Below are 19,242 nucleotides of genomic sequence, written 5' to 3'. Positions count from 1 at the left end.
TGTCGGTAGTAAAAGTTTGTATATTTGCCACTATATAAGAATAACATCCTGTTTAGTATATTCTTCATCCTGACCGGCTGCTGTGGCCGAGCGGTTCTAGGCGCTTCAGTCCGGAAACGCGCTGTTGCTACGGTCGCAGGTCCGAATCCTGCCTCGTGCATGGATGTGTGTGATGTCCTTAGGTTAGTTAGGTTTAAGTAATTCGAAGTCTAGGGAACAGATGACCCCAGATGTTAAGTCCTATAGTGCTTAGAGCCATTTGAACCATTCTTCATCCTGAATCATATAGCGTTGAATATCAAATTATTACCGGCACCCAGCAAATGAGAATAACTTCCAGCCGACGACGACTCCGTGCTTAAAGCATAGCTATTGTAAGCCACTGTTCGTAGCAACATTAGCAGAGCAGGTGAGAAACGGTAGCTTCAGGCAGAATATCAGTCCACAGATCTACGGCATTTAAATTTTGTAGTGAGACAAAACACCGGAAGGGGTAGACAGAACGATGGTAGAAATATAATGATGGCTAAAGTCCAGACATGCTAACTGCTGTTGAAGCCATCAACTAAAACTACGTAACAAAAACTTTTCTGCTTTAAAATTCAGTTCTTGTCGGATATCCTCACATATATGGCCTCACAACATAGACTGCGTCTGGACAGCGACAACCTGGAACACCAGATTCTGGGGAGATGCCAAGGAAATTTTACTTCATGAACTTTTGTAAGAGTGTTTCGTTGCCACTATACTGTCTTAATTCACCAGCAGATGTGAAACGATTTCGATCTTCGAAATTAGTCTCTAACTACGATTCCTGGTACTAAGTCAAAATATACTGCAATCGGAGTTCACTTTGCCAGGTATGAAGTAGCACAAATATATGAAAATTAGCTTCATGTGTCATCTGTGATAAACACTAATCGCTTAATAAACACGAACTACTCAGTTAGATGAGACATCATTCAAGTATAATGGGTTACCTAACTTTAGTTTCTTAACATAGAAGTTTACTGGGTGTAAAGACATGCCATTTTGTAGACTAACTGCCACTGAATGGAGTTCTAAAGGGCGTCATTGGGGGTCTCTATTCTGTCAACTAATCCAATCGTGCAACATCCAGATTTTTGGACAATTGCGATTTTGGACTCCATGGAAACTTGAGGGCTCGTATGCTCGTCGTCAAGGTTCGGATCGACACATCTGACAGCTACATTGGAGGATTGCCGTACTGTTTACCAAGCACATCTTAACCCCTTCACATATGCGCCTATCCGAGACAAGTAACGGACTCTCTCCAACGTTCTGTGCTATCCCGCACCATTGATTTCCCATGGCCCCGTCACAGAGCTTTCAAACGACGATGAACCTCGATACTAGTCACTTCTACAGCAGCTAAAATTCGATAACAGCACTCCGTTTAACTCGTGTTGACATAGTGTCACACCACGTCTCCGTACTTTCGCTGCTCAAAGTACACTGGACGAACGCAACGCGTTCAAACTGCGCATGCCTATAGAGGGCGAAGTAATCTTCCACATGCCATCTGGCGTGTGTGTGTAATTTAGGTCGCCTTGTGCAATACTTTTCAGCCTACCCTTTTAGTTTTGGTGTCCTTATGGATTTATGCTCCAAAACGAAGAAGAATGAATTTATGTTATTGATAATAAACTTGTTGTTCACTGTCTACCTGGATGTTAATTTTTCCGCACAGAATTCGGCGTGGATTACTTCAGATATTCCTACTTAACAAAGGGTATGGGCAACTATGTGGTTTAGTGCTTCTCATTACATTGCTGTACACTCTCTCTTGTAGTGGTATTTGTTGTTGTTACTATCCTATCATGTGTTAGACCCTTTCCTCTTCGTTCTTCGTCCTGCTGTAGTTGAGAGAATGAACTTAGGAATTCTGCACTGCTTTATAAAATACACTTAGGAGATCTGCAGTGGATGGGAATCCCACAATCGTGACCGTATAAATCAATGCTGGAATTTGAAATTCAAACTATCATTTAATACAGCACCGCTTACAATTGAGGTGTGAAATCCCCGATTGGTCAATTTCTTGTTTCCAATAGCAGTACTGAGAGCACACACATCAATCTGACCCCTCCACAGATTGTTTCAGGACATAGCATACAACTGAGTTGAAATTTGAAATTCTCAGCTACCTCCAACATGACGAACCTCCTTCCAGATGACCTGTCTGTGCCATTATCCACCAACAGGAGGACAGGGGCCAGGAACGACCAAATGAATTACAATCTTTTCTGGGTCTTGCAAGTTATTATAGGAAGTTCATGACGAGGCTTTCAGAAACTGCAAGACCGCTTACACAGTTGTTAAAGAAGGGGGTGAAGCTTGTGTCATTGGAGGAACTGAAAAGGGTTTTAACATCGAGTCTGATGATGGTGTTTCCAGACATTCAGAACGAGTTCATATTATCATGTGATGCATCGAACAACGCTCTTGGATTCGCGTTGAGCTAGGAGGTCGATGGTCAGGAACACACTGTTGCATTTGCATCAAGACAGTTGAATGCAATAGAGAAGAATTATTCTGTGACGGAGAGGGAAAAGCTTAGCTTGGTGTACGGGATAACATACTTCTGGTGTTATCTGTATGGAAGTGAGTTCAAGGAATTGAGAGACTATGTTGCTTTGAAGGGATTACTAGGTTTGAAGCCCATCCAGTAGATTGAGTAGATACGCATTAAAACTTAGTGAATTTGGGTAAGAAGTAATCTACAAACCAGGGAAGAAGCAAAGAAATGCAGACGGGTTAAGCAGAAAAATAGCAGTACTACAAGCACTAGGTCAGGACCTTGGGGGGTGGCAAGCAGCTCAGAGCGCAAACGAAGGGTTTAGACATATAGCAACCAACAGCGGTGTAGCATGCATGACTGGTTATTGCGTAGAAAAAACGAATTGGGACCATGAGTTGTGCTATCAGCCGGGCCATGAAGGACGCAGAGCGACGAATCGGAGAGTGGTAGAAAAGTACTGGTGGAAGGGAAGGAAGAATGATGTCGATCAGTATGTCACAAATTGCTTGGATTCTGCACAGCAAGCGGATTCAAATCGGAAGCAGGTACTGTTACAGTGACTGCCAGGAGCAACGGAACAATTAAATTTCTTTAAGGTAGACGTGTTATAGAACAACTGAACTGAACACCAGCAGGAAATAGTTTTGTGCAGACCATAATACACCATTTTTGTCATTACACAGAGATGGTGCCGAGGCCGGTCCAACAAGCAGTTCGCATTAGTTACTAGGTGGATACTGAAGGTCGAGATGCTGGAGACAGTACTTACGGACCAAGGGACGAACTTCATCAGACCCGATGAAAGATTTGTATCGGCTGTTGATAGTAAAAGCTGCGAACTAGTCCACTTCACCCACAAGCTTAACGGAAGGACGGAAAGAGTTCATTAAACAACTGTAAATATGCTTAGTTATTACATTAATGCACACCATTCGGGGTGTACTGGAAGAAGATGCTGTCGTCCTTCAACATGACTAGCCAGAAAAGAGACAAAGAGGGGGCGTTTGCTTTGTCTAGCCCTGATTCCAGGGGTAATTCAGTTTCCCAAAGACTGGACCTGCCAAGCGAGGGATGAAAGATATATTTATGAAACTGCAAATTAATATAGTAATTGGTTCGTAGTTATGAGTAGTCGATTAAGTATTATGCACTTGTTTTACAGATTATGGGTAAAGGTGATTACAGTAGAGTACTGTACCACAGCAAGAGCCGAGGGACTGAGTCTTCTCTATTGAGTGAGGCACTTGAGTGTTGCTACACGGTCTTTGAACAAAAGCTACAAGTCTTCAACAAAAGTAATAAGATGTAGGCAGAAAGCCAGTATTACAGTAGCAGCTGCTGGCCAGTAGGTGGCAGTGTGGCATCATGTGGGTCGCAATGACACACACAGTGAATTTTGAGGCAAGGATAGCAGAGTGCAGCAGTAAACTGCACCTTGCAGCGGTAACTGCATAGTAACCAGGGTGATGTCACTACACCAGACTAAGTATCTTGTTATAGATGACTTCATTAGGTGCTGGGTTTTAGTGAAACAAATACGCACCAGAGGCATATAAATAAGTCAGAATTTTGAGGCAGTGATCACTTGTCGTCGGAGACCAGCAGCACTACCACAATGCCAGAGCTACACCGGACAGCGAGACAACTGGGCACCACCAGCAGCAACCATGAGTTCCAGACAGGACTGCACCTGCCACCAGCACTAAGTGCTTCATGGGACTTGGTGCCACAGACCAACGACCTGCCGTTCATGCCTGCTGCTGCAGATACTGAATTCCTAGCCGGACTTGGTTCCTCACCAACAGCCTCCATCTGACTCCTGTCAGAGGGCAGCGAGTCGTACCCCACACTGCGATGGTGACGCCATGACTCCATGCTGCTGAGAGAAATAATGCAGATCTTACATCAATGGCCATACCAAATGCATGCCGTCAGTCCCATCTCAGCAATCAGGGCAGAAGCCAGGACCCACATATCAGCTCTGGCCAGAGTCATAACATGGAGGCGCATTTCCCTCTCTGAACTGCGACACTTCATGTGCCGGAGTTAAATAAAATCATTCTTTATTGCCATCAGTGTTTCCACTACCGCTCATGCCTCTGACTCTTCTGATGTTATGCCCAGTGAGACCGTGTGGAGATGGCGGCACAGAGCAGGAACTGTGAATACCACCCGCTGATATTGACCACTTTGTGGCGGTGTCATGGAGTTCAGCAGAAGATGCTCTACCGCTTGCCTGTCACCCTACATCATCTTCAGCCAGAAGAATATAACATATGCTATACTTGTCAGACAGCATGAATATAAACCTTAGCAAATGTTTGGTACTATCGTAAGTTATCTCTAAATAAATATTTACATATCATACTGTTTAAAAGTGTAATAGACCAGCCAATGGAATCAGTTAACACCTTAATGGACTGCTCTCTCGAGGACTTTTTGTACACCAAATATAGGCTGCAGGACGCCGCTGGTTACCTAATGACATGAGCGGCTTATCGACGGTGATCATGGATTCTATGCCGCTACTGTACAGCTTTAGATTTGACGTCGAATGGTCTTCATATTCGCATTGGTTACAAGTCGTCCTACAGCGCTGAGTGTTAACATTGCTTGGTGCTTGATGTGTTCGAACCTGTAGAAAACATGCGTAAACATTGTCCAGCATTACCTGTAATATACACTCCTGGAAATTGAAATAAGAACATCGTGAATTCATTGTCCCAGGAAGGGGAAACTTTATTGACACATTCCTGGGGTCAGATACATCACATGATCACACTGACAGAACCACAGGCACATAGACACAGGCAACAGAGCATGCACAATGTCGGCACTAGTACAGTGTATATCCACCTTTCGCAGCAATGCAGGCTGCTATTCTCCCATGGAGACGATCGTAGAGATGCTGGATGTAGTCCTGTGGAACGGCTTGCCATGCCATTTCCACCTGGCGCCTCAGCTGGACCAGCGTTCGTGCTGGACGTGCAGACCGCGTGAGACGACGCTTCATCCAGTCCCAAACATGCTCAATGGGGGACAGATCCGGAGATCTTGCTGGCCAGGGTAGTTGACTTACACCTTCTAGAGCACGTTGGGTGGCACGGGATACATGCGGACGTGCATTGTCCTGTTGGAACAGCAAGTTCCCTTGCCGGTCTAGGAATGGTAGAACGATGGGTTCGATGACGGTTTGGATGTACCGCGCACTATTCAGTGTCCCCTCGACGATCACCAGTGGTGTACGGCCAGTGTAGGAGATCGCTCCCCACACCATGATGCCGGGTGTTGGCCCTGTGTGCCTCGGTCGTATGCAGTCCTGATTGTGGCGCTCACCTGCACGGCGCCAAACACGCATACGACCATCATTGGCACCAAGGCAGAAGCGCCTCTCATCGCTGAAGACGACACGTCTCCATTCGTCCCTCCATTCACGCCTGTCGCGACACCACTGGAGGCGGGCTGCACGATGTTGGGGCGTGAGCGGAAGACGGCCTAACGGTGTGCGGGACCGTAGCCCAGCTTCATGGAGACAGTTGCGAATGGTCCTCGCCGATAACCCAGGAGCAACAGTGTCCCTAATTTGCTGGGAAGTGGCGGTGCGGTCCCCTACGGCACTGCGTAGGATCCTACGGTCTTGGCGTGCATCCGTGCGTCGCTGCGGTCCGGTCCCAGGTCGACGGGCACGTGCACCTTCCGCCGACCACTGGCGACAACATCGATGTACTGTGGAGACCTCACGCCCCACGTGTTGAGCAATTCGGCGGTACGTCCACCCGGCCTCCCGCATGCCCACTATACGCCCTCGCTCAAAGTCCGTCAACTGCACATACGGTTCACGTCCACGCTGTCGCGGCACGCTACCAGTGTTAAAGACTGCGATGGAGCTCCGTATGCCACGGCAAACTGGCTGACACTGACGGCGGCGGTGCACAAATGCTGCGCAGCTAGCGCCATTCGACGGCCAACACCGCGGTTCCTGGTGTGTCCGCTGTGCCGTGCGTGTGATCATTGCTTGTACAGCCCTCTCGCAGTGTCCGGAACAAGTATGGTGGGTCTGACACACCGGTGTCAATGTGTTCTTTTTTCCATTTCCAGGAGTGTATATCCACCTTTATTATGCATACAAAGCGCTATGTAAGCGCTATCTTGAACTTAATTACAAATAGCTGTTTGAAAAGTGTAAATTATCTTATTTCACACCATACGTGATTTTCAGTATATAGCAAAATATAAAAGGCGCAAGCAATTTTTTTCTTATAGCAGGTCATCAAACAGATCAAAATATATCTGTCTTTGAGATCTGTTTGTTTACTGAGTAATAGTTAGCGATATTTTTGTTCTGCATGAAAATTTAAATTTCTCTTATTGTATTTTCTTATAGAACTTCAGGGACATTGTGCAAAATTTGAAGATTAACTTCAGTAGATCCGTGAAAGTGTTTGTTCTGCATTACAAGCTGTCCAAATTACGATTTGCTGCTAGCTGTACCTACTGTGTGTTCACGAAATGTGATGCTGGAGTTACGTCTTGTTTGTTCGATGTATTGTTTGTCTCAAGTATTGCATATTACTTCATAAACTTCAGATTTCAAATATATGTTATGACATTTATTTATTGTGTGTTTTAGTTCATTCTGTAAAATACTGCCGGCCAGAGTGGCCGAGCGGTTCTAGGCGGTACAGTCTGGAACCGCGGGACTGCTACGGTCGCAGGTTCGAATCCTGCCTCGGGCATGGATGTGTGTGATGTCCTTAGGTTAGTTAGGTTTAAGTAGTTCTAAGTTCTAGGGGACTGATGACCTAAGATGTTAAGTCCCATAGTGCTCAGAGCCATTTGAACCATTTTTGAACTTCTGCAGTTTGGTCCCATAAGACCTTACCACAAATTTCCAAATTTTTGTGACTACAACTGGGAAATACATGATTTACTGTAAACAGCATTAGTAAGTAGCCATACGTTGGAGTTCTGGTTGAAAATGTAAGAACCCAGACCATTTATTGCATTAAGGGGCGCACGAAAGAGCTGTTTATAAACTTCCATTCAAATCTCTATCTGCTTAAAACGGATGGTAACATTTCATCTAAATGCGACCTGGATGTTACACACCTAGCAACACAAAAATCGTTTGCAGAGTTTAAAACCGACGGAATAACAGCTTTTTAACGGTAATTTGTTTATAAAAATTGTTATCATGAAGTTCTACATGGTCATACGATACTGGAAGCGGAAACGGCTCATGGCAGCCTGCTGCTATATTCCAGTGAATAAAATGACAATCATTTAATATGCAACTGATGCACACAACCCATCTGGAACGTGTACTCTTTATGCTAGACTCCATGTTCTGCGCCGCCGGGCCAGAGTGCACATGACCTGTTTAGCATGAATATCAATGGCCGACTACCCCCAGGCTCACTTCCAGGAAGCTGTCAATACTGCATAAGCTGCACTTTAAATAACGTGAACACCGCGGCGTGATTCCAATTACCGAAATTACGCATACCCGCGCCGTTGAAAGGTTGGATCCGACAAACAGTATGATTGCGTGATGGCGTTTCGAGGTGCGGAAGCAAAGTTCTCCTTATCCTATTTAACAGTAGAGTGACAAAGTTTCTGACATTCCGTAAACGGCGGAAATGGGCCTTTTGACTCCACATAAAATATTTTCGTATTTGACTCAAACACATACTTTATTTTAGTTTGTGTTAATCCCTACCTTTTTTTCGAGTTATAAGAATAATTACTTAACACGGTAATTAATATATTTTTTATTTATCTCGGCAATAAAATCTTAAAAATTTATTATTGGTAATGCTAACAAGTTTCCCAAATAGTGGACTAAACTATTTATAGAACGTTCTAGACACACTTAGTTGTATGGTCCATATTACACTCAAATGCTCTACAGGTGGCTTTGTTCCACTTTTAAATCAAGCCATTAGACACAGCTAGGCGCACTTACCATAGGTGATTTCTACTTTACGTACGCATTTTCCGCACACGGCTTCATGGAGCTTCACAGCTGTCGCTGCCCTCGTTTCCTTTGCAGCAGCTGATCTGGCATTTCTTCCGCTTTACAGATGATTTTGGACCAGTATCCTCGTCCTTTTTACTTCTTTCTTCTTGCTCTTTCGTTCCCTTGAGCTCATTCGCCATCTGTAGTATGAACTTTTTCCTTTCTAACTTTCAGGTTGTTACTATTTTGTAGATGTCCCATGCATTTATTGCCACCATGTCCAAGATGTTTTTGAAGACATGCAACATTTGTAACATATTTTAGGGCTGTTTGATCAGTCACGTTCACCGCATATACTGCTGCATTGTAAAATGTTACGGTTCCAGGTTTCTTCTTTCCTTCTTATTGATACTTCAGCATGCCGCGTACTTAGAAAACTGACATTTTTATTCTTCTTTCTTTGGTATACTGACATAGAGCAGTCTGGCGCGGGATGGTGGTGGATTGTAATTCAGAATTTGGCTTCTTTGCCTCATTAGGGTTTTCACGACAGTTCTTGTCCATTGTACTACCTAATGATGTTTTCTAAGTTTTCTTTCAGCTTCTGAGAAAGTTGAAGAGACGTGAAGAAGTTTCCTTCGTCACGTTTCTTCCTCGATTCAGAAACCGTCGCATGAGACGCAGAACGACGTAGTCTGAGTTACTTCTTCTCTCTATTTGTGTCGCTCTTCCGACGTATGGAAAAGCATTACATTTATAATTCGTCGATACTTCGACAGCAATCGACAATTTGAGAGCATATTGTCTGCTTCGTCTAGTATGAACTGAATCAACCTGCAACTTACTTTGCTTGGTAAGAGTTGCTCGTCTATGGTTATATTTTCTCTAGGGCGGTAAGAACGAATACTGTTTAGAATTAATTTCCCCAAATTTCGGATACAAGAGCGAATGTGTTGGCTGGCATAAGCTCAGCTCGAATTGATTTTTATTGAAACGGAGAAATCTGAGAAGCTACTGAAATCTGTCCTTTGCCATAATGTCCTTCATGAAAGTAAACCCCCAAGAATGCGACCAGATTACATCCGCAAACATACCTTCTGTATATATGACACTCCGAGCATACATGCTAGCTATCAAGTAAGACGTTCCAGTCATTTTTTAATGCTTTCCGAGCATTTGATTGGGTGTGTTTCTTGATGAGACGCGGAACTAGTTCGTCAAAAACAAGACGGAAAGAACTGATGACAGAGTCGTCTACCGTTGACAAGCGCATGTAGTAGAACCACCTCTCTCCTTTAGAACGTTCACAGCCGATATTCCGCCAGAACATGGAAAACTGGCAATATCGTCTTCGATTCCATCCCTGGCGACCATCTTTGTAGAGCCACTCACCTTGGTCTGTAGTGATGGATAAGGTAAAGTTTGGCGTAGGTCAGTATCCTCCACTAGTCCCTTATCATTCATGTCTTCATCTTTATATTCATTTGGCTGTGGTAAAAAATCCAAGCCAGTTTCCGATTCAACGTCGGAATTCTCTAAGAGACGTAACAGATCTTCATCAGACTCTGACGATACATGTTCGAAAATGTCTTCCACGGTCCAAGGATATTATCTGAATGACACGATAAAAACTGTGGCAGACTGGATTGTGCACGAGCCAAGATGCATCAATGAGGCGCAACAACTCTGCATGACAGCTGACTGTTCTCACTTCATTGTTGGATTATCTGCTTATTTTCAGAAGACAGATTACGGCAATGTCAAATTGGCTCCTTCCGCCGTTCTAGGAATATCGAGTGAAATGTGGAAGAAAACATAATGTTTTGTAAATTCTAATACATCATAGTAAATAAGAGAAGAAAATAGAAAGTCACATGATTTAACGAACGAATAAAAAAATGGATCTGACATTTAAGAAAATATTATGACAGGGGTCAATTTGACCCTTTCCGCTGTTCTAGTGTTACTCCAATGCGTAATCTTGCTTGTGAATTTTCAGTAGCAACTTTTTTTTCCAATTGCAGTTTGTATTCTTCCTTTATAGCATGTGTGTAAGAAACGGGAAAAATGGAGTTCAGCGTAGTTACGATTAAACGTACGCTACTTCAGCCACTGGGGACGGAAAACTGTTTACCGTATGGGTGCTCATCTTTATAGAAATGATGTTCACACTGTGCGCTGCAGGATTTACGTTGTTGGTAGTGTTTGCGTCACGACTTGCGGTTGGGTGCCGGTACTGGTACGGCGACGTAGGTCTGAAACGTTGGCGTCTGTGTGCACTACAGTTGCAGGCAGTCATCATACGTCTGGACAGGTGAGCAGGGATTTACTCATAAAGTTGCCTTACTAAAAGTACAGCAACAGCGCTGCTGCTCTTCGCTAGTATCGACGCGTCAAAGGAATACGGTGAGGCCCTCTTTCGTCACCGCGGCTTAAGAACATGACTGGGAAGTTGGAATTAACTGGAGATTTGGGAATTGCAGCTGGGAGAGGCCGGCGGCTGATGCGCTACAAATTGTTGAAGAAGCAACTGTTGCCATGGCTGGGAATGCTGAACGCAATGTGGGATCTCCAAGTAGCGCACGAGCCCTTTCAGAACAACTGAAAATTCCATGGTCCATCACTGTTTCCGGCAGCATTAGAGCAACCTCTGGTGGAGTTCGAGATTGTTAAGGAAGCAGATGATCGTCACATTTGGAACCTGGAACGCCGGCCGCGGTGGCCGTGCGGTTCTAGGCGCTTCAGTCCGGAACCGCGTGACTGCTACGGTCGCAGGTTCGAATCCTGCCTCGGGCATGGATGTGTGTGATGTCCTTAGGTTAGTTAGGTTTAAGTAGTTCTAAGTTCTAGGGGACTGATAACCTCAGATGTTAAGTCCCCTCACAGCCATTTGAGCCATTTTGAACCTGGAACGTAAACATGGTACTCAGTTAACAAAGGTTTCACTCTTAATTGGAAGTTAAAATGTGTTTCTGTCAGTGCTTTATTTGTTGTCTCTCTTCTGCATGTACTTACAAACGTTTCCAAAAAGTTTCATTGTGCTATAATCACTCGGTTGTCATTGGAGCCCTCTGAAGTAGCGGTAGTATTGCGTGCTCTGGTCATAATGCCATATCAGTATTTAAAATAAATATTATCGAGTTCCGAGAAGAAACTGACATCACCAATGGTAATGAACAAGCTGATTGCTCATTGAAGAAAAGGAGGTTGGACAAGACTGAGTGGAAAAGAGAAGCAAAGGAGTTGTACGATGTGACAATTTCTGATGCTAAAGATCATTTTAGTTTCTCAGGTCGTCTTGTAGATTTGGAAGATTTTTTAAAATCCAATTCACAATCCTGCGGAATATTGCAGATATGCGGTCCAGTCACATTAATGTGACCACCGCCTGTGTTCGACATCAACATGCTGTAACCACTCTTCCATAAAAATTGCACTTGTGCTGTTCTAAGTTTCCCGAAGATACCTCAGAGGAAGTGTGTTCAGTGTACAAGTTTTTGGATAAGGTGAAGCTATGTCGTGAACTATCTTCTATCCACCTAGCGCAAGAACTTTAATCATTGTCTGGTGCTGTAGGTCTAGCAAAGTTTATAATGTAATTCTTCATGCTTTCCCGGCTAGGCGTTGTCTGATACTGAAGACTGCACCTGAAGAAGACTGCGAGTCACGCAGTTGAAATATCGTGCAAGAAAGACACGAATAACCGGCAGAAACCCGATTAATCAACATGACAAACTTTATGATAATCAAGAACCTACAGAAGACGTTCACTGAATGCTCTAAACTGTTGAATGTAATTCTCTCAATTCCCATCACGTCGACCGAAGCAAAAACGTGCTTTTCAACTTTTAAAAGAATAAAAGCATTCTCACCCTGAGCCAAGAAAGATTGTCGGTCTTGGCTGCGCTTTCTATTGAAAGAGATCTCGTGAGGAGATGGCAGAATTCAATCACCGGGTGACTGGCAAATTACCATCGATAAGATATATTACCGCAGGTATTCAATATGAGTAAGGTAAGAATAAGTGCACTTACAACGTGTAGTTGGCCCCTTACTTCCAGTCTTTTAAATGGCGAATTTATTTCATTTCTACTGGGATCGACAAATCGTAGCATGCTCTTTGCCACAGATATTTTTCTGTCATAGATATACACTGTCCCGTCGCATTAATGTGATCCCCTGTCAGAAGCCTGGGCGGTACGCTGCGAGACGTGCAGGAGGAGAGTCAATAAGGTTATGGAAAGTACACTGGAATGTGCAGCCATGCTGACTCCAGTGTCGTGGCACCTAGCGTGGTGGCGCAGCGGTTAGCACACTTGACTCGCATTCGGGAAGACGACGGTTCAAACCCCCGACCGGCCATCCTGATTTAAGTTTTCCATGATTTCCCTAAATCGCTTCAGGCAAATGCCCTGATGATTCCTTCGAAAGCGCACGGCCGATTTCCTTCCCAATCCCTCCCTAGCCCCAGCCTATGATCCGTGTCTTAATGACCTGGTTGTCAAAAAAAAAATTTTAAAAAATGGCTCTGAGCACTATGGGACTTAACATCTGAGGTCATCAGTCCCCTAGAAATTAGAACTACTTAAACCTAACTAACCTAAGGACATCACACACGTCCATGCCTGAGGCAGGATTCGAACCTGCGACCGTAGCGGTCGCGCGGTTCCAAACTGAAGCGCCTAGAACCGCTCGGCCACATCGGCGGCTGAACTCGTTGTTAACGGGACGTTAATCACTAATCTCCTCCTTCTCCTCCTCCAGTTTCGTGGCCAGCTGAGTTACATTTCTCGTCTGAGGTTCCACGGTGCGAACAGCCCGATCGACGTGGTCCCACAGTTTCTCGATTGGCTTTAAATCCTGGGTGATTGATGGCCAGGGGAATATGGCAAAATCATCGTGGATCTGTTCGAACTACGCACGTACACCGCGAGCTGCGTGCCACGTTGCATTGTCCTTCTGGTAGACGTCGTCGTGTCGAGGAAAAAAAAACTATATGCAGGGTTGAACATGGTCCCCAAGAATAGATGCACACTTGTGTTGATCCATTGTGCCTTGCAGAATGACAGGATCACCTAGGGAATGCCACGAAAACATTCCCCAGAACATAACACTCCCTCATCTGGCATGGACTCCCCCGTCGATAGTTATTTCCTTTAAAACGTACCACACCCATGGAGCATAAACCGTGATTCATCTAAAAAGGCCACCTGTCACCACTCAATGGACGTCAGGTTGCGGTATTCCAACCTTCGTCGACAACTAACAGCAGTGAGCATGATTCAGGCATCTGCTGCGGAGGCATATACGCAGCAACGTTCGGTGAACGGTCGTTGAGGAGACACTTCTGGTAGTCGCTTCGTTCATCTGGAAGTTCAGTTGCTCAACATTTGCACGCTAGTTCGCCCGTACACATCTCCGCAGCCGTTGTTCACCCCTGTCACTTATGACCCGTGTTGCACCATAGTAGCCTCGGCGCCGATTTTGGATAGCCCCATTTTGCCAGGCACAGAATACTTGAACTATGGCGGCACGCGAACAGTTTACAAAGATAACCTTTTCGGAAAAGCTTCCGCCCTTGACCGGAGCCGGCCGTTGTGGTCGAGCGGTTCTAGGCGCTTCAGCCAGGAACCGCGCTGCTGCCACGGTCGCAGGTTCGAATCCTGCCTCGGGCATGGATGTATGTGCTGTCCTTGGGTTAGTTAGGTTGAAGTAGTTCTAAGTTCTAGGGGACTGATGACTTCAGATGTTAAGTCCCATAGTGCTCAGAGCCATTTTGAACCTTGACCGGAAAGCCAATGATCATGCCCTTTGGACGTCGGATAAATCGCTCCGTTTCCGCATAACGACAACGACTGCATTGTCCCCCTGACACCCTTTATATACCCTCCACTGCTAGTGTTGCCGCTTGCCGTTTGTAAGTGGTTACAGCATGTTGATGTCGAACACAGGTGGTGGTCACATTAATGTGACTAGACCGCATATCTGTAATATTCCGCAGGATTGTGAATTGGAATTTAAAAAAATGAATTTTGTGCCTTCATACACCATAAATTCTAGATGTGTGGACATCGCAACGAATATTAGGAAGCCAGGCGCCGAGATAAATTTTCACATTTGTAACCGTCTCATATAAAAATGCAGCATTGAAACTACGGTGCGACACCTAGCTTCGGAAACTACCGGCCGCCACTGATAATAGTTGAGAGGTGAGGGTACAAGTGGTCCATGTGTTTGCTGAAGAAAACTGAATGTGTGACTGTCAAAGTTAAATGGTTATTTATAAATTACGCGAGTTACTATTGAAACAGCAGGTATTCTTTCCTAATGGTCAGTTAGTCTGTATGTAGTCGTAGGTATACTTAGAGATTTTAGTGTCCCTGTATTATTTTTTATCGGTTCAAATGGTTCAAATGGCTCTGAGCACTATGGGACTTAACATCTGAGGTCATCAGTCCCCTAGAACTTAGAACTACTTAAACCTATCTAACCTAATGACATCACACACATCCAAGCCCGAGGAAGGATTTGAACCTGCGACCGTAGCGGTCGCGCGGTTCAAGACTGATGCGCCTAGAACCGCTCGTCCACATCGGCCGGCTATTTTTTATTGTAAATTAAAAATACCTGTACTCTTTGCGTCTTAAAACGCTTTAGAGTAAAACGGGTACAAGTGCAAAATCATTTTATCTACTGTGCTATATTTTGAAGATTTTTTGCTACAACACATGTGATGCATATAGTACTGATATGTTCATTATAAAACGACGATATGATAATAATGAAAGCGAAATTAATATAAGAAGCTGAAAAAATAGATAAATAGCAACTAAAATTAAAATACCAAAACGAAAATATGTTGGGGTTGTTCCAACACATTATACATAGTCACTTTGTATAATCCCCTACAGTCACTGTGTAAAGAATCATAATCATTTCCTTCTGTGGTATCTCTTGAAGAATGATCTTCCTTCGCAGCATTCGTGATACGGTATATGGAAATAAAATGGAGTGTTCCAGTTCATCTCCTGAAGTTTCTTTTTTTCCTTAATTTCTCAAACTTTATTTCAAACTCATCTTAATGCAGAGGCTGCAGAAATAGTACTGACAGCGAACCAATACTGGACTTCCTAAAATCCGCTTCAGTAAACTAAAGACCATGGTTTAGTGAATACCTGAGCTACACTGTTAGAGAATTTTCCTTGCTGATTCAGATCACCTGTTATTCCTGCGTTGTACCTTGTTTCCTTCTGTGTCTTTAATAATGCTTTGCTATGGCAACATGGCTTTAGTAGGAAGACAGTTTTCTATTTTCATTTCCACAAAACTTTCTGCAGAGCTGCTGCACTGTTTCCATTCTGTCTTCGGGATGAAAGATATGTCTGAAGTGTTTCTTTGCCTTTTTCAGAGAGAGACAAATGTTCATCACATTCCATATTTTATGGGCAGGTTCGGGACCTTATGATCCACTGTGTTAGTATTCTGATTTTCCCTCAAGATGTACAAACGGCATTTCAGAGTAAGCCCTATTTAACATGCATTCAATTTACTATTAGTTCTCATAAGAGAATAGACATCAGGCTATTGCTGTACTGTCAGAAAAATACATATCGGAACGTTCAGATAGCAGTAATTTTATTTCTCCACTATTTCACTTACACTTGCTATATTCTAAGTGCAGTCCAGGCATTGTCTTACATATGAAACTTAATCAGAATGAGATTTTCACTCTGCAGCGAGTGTGCGCTGATATGAATCTTCCTGGCAGATTAATACTGTCTGCCGGACCGAGACTCGAACTCGGGACCTTTGCCTCTCGCGGGCAAGTGCTCTACCATCTGAGCTACCCAAGCACGACTCACATCCCGTCCTCACAGCTTTACTTCTGCCTGTACCTCGTCTCCTACCTCCCAAACTTTACAGAAGCTCTCCTGCGTACCTTGCAGAACTGGCACTCATGAAAGAAAGGATGTTGTGGAGACATGGCTTAACCACAGCCTGGAGGATATTTCCAGAATGAGATTTTCACTACGCAGCGGAGTGTGCGCTGATATGAAACTTCCTGGCAGATTAAAACTGTGTGCCCGACCGAGACTCGAACTCCTTTCTTTCAGCAGTGCTAGTTCTGCAAGGACTGCATCGGCGGCGACGATGACGGACAGGAAGGGTCGTATGCAGCCAGACAAGGAGGTGAGGAGATAGCTGACTTGAGACTTGTGAAAGCCTACTCACACGCCACATCCAAAAGCCAATGCACACCCTTGTGCAACAACCCAGTCAGGGGCGGCGAATTCTCGGCTGTGTGGGGTATGAAACACCGATAATAGTTAATTTGACCGAGGATGGATTGCAGTTGCTCCACGTTGGTGGGAGGAGGCAGGTTTTGAATCACCTCGATATACTCCTTAGAGGTGTGGCGGCTGCGAGCATCAGTTGTGAACCCAAGTAAACTGAGCTCATTCGCAAAAAAGTCACTCTTTTCTCTCCAGCAACGTAGGTTACCCTTGGAAAAAACCTGAAACAGCCTAACCAACTTGTCCGCGAGGTCCACCGCTGACGAGCCACCAACGATGACATCGTCCAGATAGTTTGCCGCAGTGGGCACCTGACTTGTGAGATGTTCTAAATAACGTTGGAAAGTGGTGGGGGCGCTGGAAATGCCAAACGGGGAGCGGTTGTACCGGAAAAGATCGCATGGTGTACTGATGACTAGGATCTGCTGCGATTCCTCATCCAACGGCAGCTACAAATAAGCATCGAGCAAAGTAATTTTGGCAAAAACTGTTGAACCCGCAAGACGTGTGAGTATGTCATCCGACAGTCTAAAGCCAGATAAAAGTTACAACACAATGAAAAGAAATAATAACAATCAAAATAGTATGCTACACGATTCCAAAGTGATGTTAGGTCCAACAAGATACAAATTTCTACAGAAGACTATGGCGAGTGTCTACTGGGCTAGAGCCAGTGTAGATACTGGCTGGAGCTGTCCTAGCTGTAGGTACACGCTACCAGTCTCACTCTGCTGGCGTGCTTATTGACACCGATTCTGCGGAATGCTATGGTTAGCCACATTAGTTCCAATTGGTAGATCTCTGTCACTTGGCTTTTCACAAAGTAGTGCCGTGTTTATGCGGATGGTCTGTTGATGTTTACATTCACTGGTGATGTTCTGATATGAGTTCTTGAAGGGAGGTCAGCAGCCCACCTTGCTTGTCTGTTGTGCAGGCCTTCTAAATGATAAGGGGCCGCTACGACAATCGTTGTCACTTTCAGTCGTCATGTACGTGCCTCTTCAAGGAGTTAGGTATTTTATCTGCACCACCACAATGCACATATTCGCCAAAGAAATTCGCAATATATAGGGTGAGTCACTAATCATTGCCTCCAAGAATAACTCCGAAAGTATGATATGAGCTGAAAAGTTTGTGGGACAAAAGTTGCATGGGACAATGGGGGCCGTAACATACATTGGTATTTTGTTGCTAGGTGGGGTCGCTTCGGTAATATGAAGGTCAGCTTTTTTTCTTTTCTTTTTTTTTTTTTTTTTAATAGGAAGCTATAGTTTGGTACTTATTTTCTGATAGCAGCTATCGAGACGAATCGAATGATGTGTAACAGTAATGTCTTTGAAGGTCAACGAAGGTCACAAAGGTGGCATGAACGTCCATTTACGAGGACATTGAAAGTTGGTACAATCCTAGGACAAATGCCTCAGTCTGACAGGCCACTATCGAGAGAAGTAGCTGGAATGTGTAGCTAACTGATGCAAATTAAACATTTTTGGTTTTCGTTGTGGTTTCCATTTCGTGACCGATGGGACCTTATTTTCTGAATAGCCCTCGTATAAGCGCAACTGACTGGAAAGCATTGACAGTGCGATACGTTTCCTTTAGTCACCACTATGCTTGTTTGCTGTAATGTCACCGCCTGTTTCCGATAACGCCCAAGTGCAATAGCAACGTGGATGAATAGTACCGTGAATGATTGAATCAAGTTTGTTTACAAATAGGACAGCGTATATTGTGTTGACATCTACTCTCGTTCAGTTCAAAAAAATGGCTGTAAGCACTATGGGACTTAACATCTGAGGTCATCAGTCCCCTAGACTTAGAATTACTTGAACCTAACTAACCTAAGGACATCACACACATCCATGCCCGAGGCAGGTTTCGAACCTGGGACCGTAGCAGCAGCGCGGTTGCGGACTGAAGCGCCTGGAACCGCTCGGCCACAGTGGTCGGCTCGTGCAGTTATTTTCAGTGCTATACAGATATTAAGATAAATGGAAATAGGAATTAAAAGAAATGCAAGTACTCTGTAACGAGCTTTGCGACATCCCAGCTTCCCCGTATCAAAACACTTCGAAAACGTCCTCGAACAATCTCTGAAATGTTGTCGGTGAAGTTCTAGTTCTCCATATTTACGTGTTTCACATATTAAAATAAGCTTTACATTGGTGCATCTTGATATGTCACCCAGGAAGAAGCAAATCCAACATATTATCTGTAATAAATTAGTACTGAAATTTTATCAACAATTAGAATGCTGTCGAAATCATATCCTCAAAACAGGTTAGCTCATATTATCTTTTTTAAATTTCGCGAATCACAGCTAAAATTTGTCAAACGCCAAAGCACTCGACTGTGTGCACTTACCGTGTACTTAGTCACATAAAACTTGATAAATCTTTAAACCTAACAATTAACAGCATAGGTGAAGATAGGATTCTTCAAATTAA

The 19,242-nt window shown here is 44.2% G+C and overlaps 1 protein-coding gene across 1 annotated transcript in view; it reads left to right on the top strand.

The window, feature by feature from the left end:
* Positions 1 to 19,242, top strand: part of LOC126470771 (voltage-dependent calcium channel gamma-7 subunit-like) — a 172,241-nt gene that overhangs the window by 43,536 nt on the left and 109,463 nt on the right. The window lies entirely within an intron of this gene.

Source organism: Schistocerca serialis, chromosome 3 (genome assembly GCF_023864345.2).
Source record: "Schistocerca serialis cubense isolate TAMUIC-IGC-003099 chromosome 3, iqSchSeri2.2, whole genome shotgun sequence".
In the NCBI taxonomy this organism is placed as follows: Eukaryota; Metazoa; Arthropoda; class Insecta; order Orthoptera; family Acrididae; genus Schistocerca; species Schistocerca serialis.
This window is presented reverse-complemented; position numbering and strand designations above follow the sequence as displayed.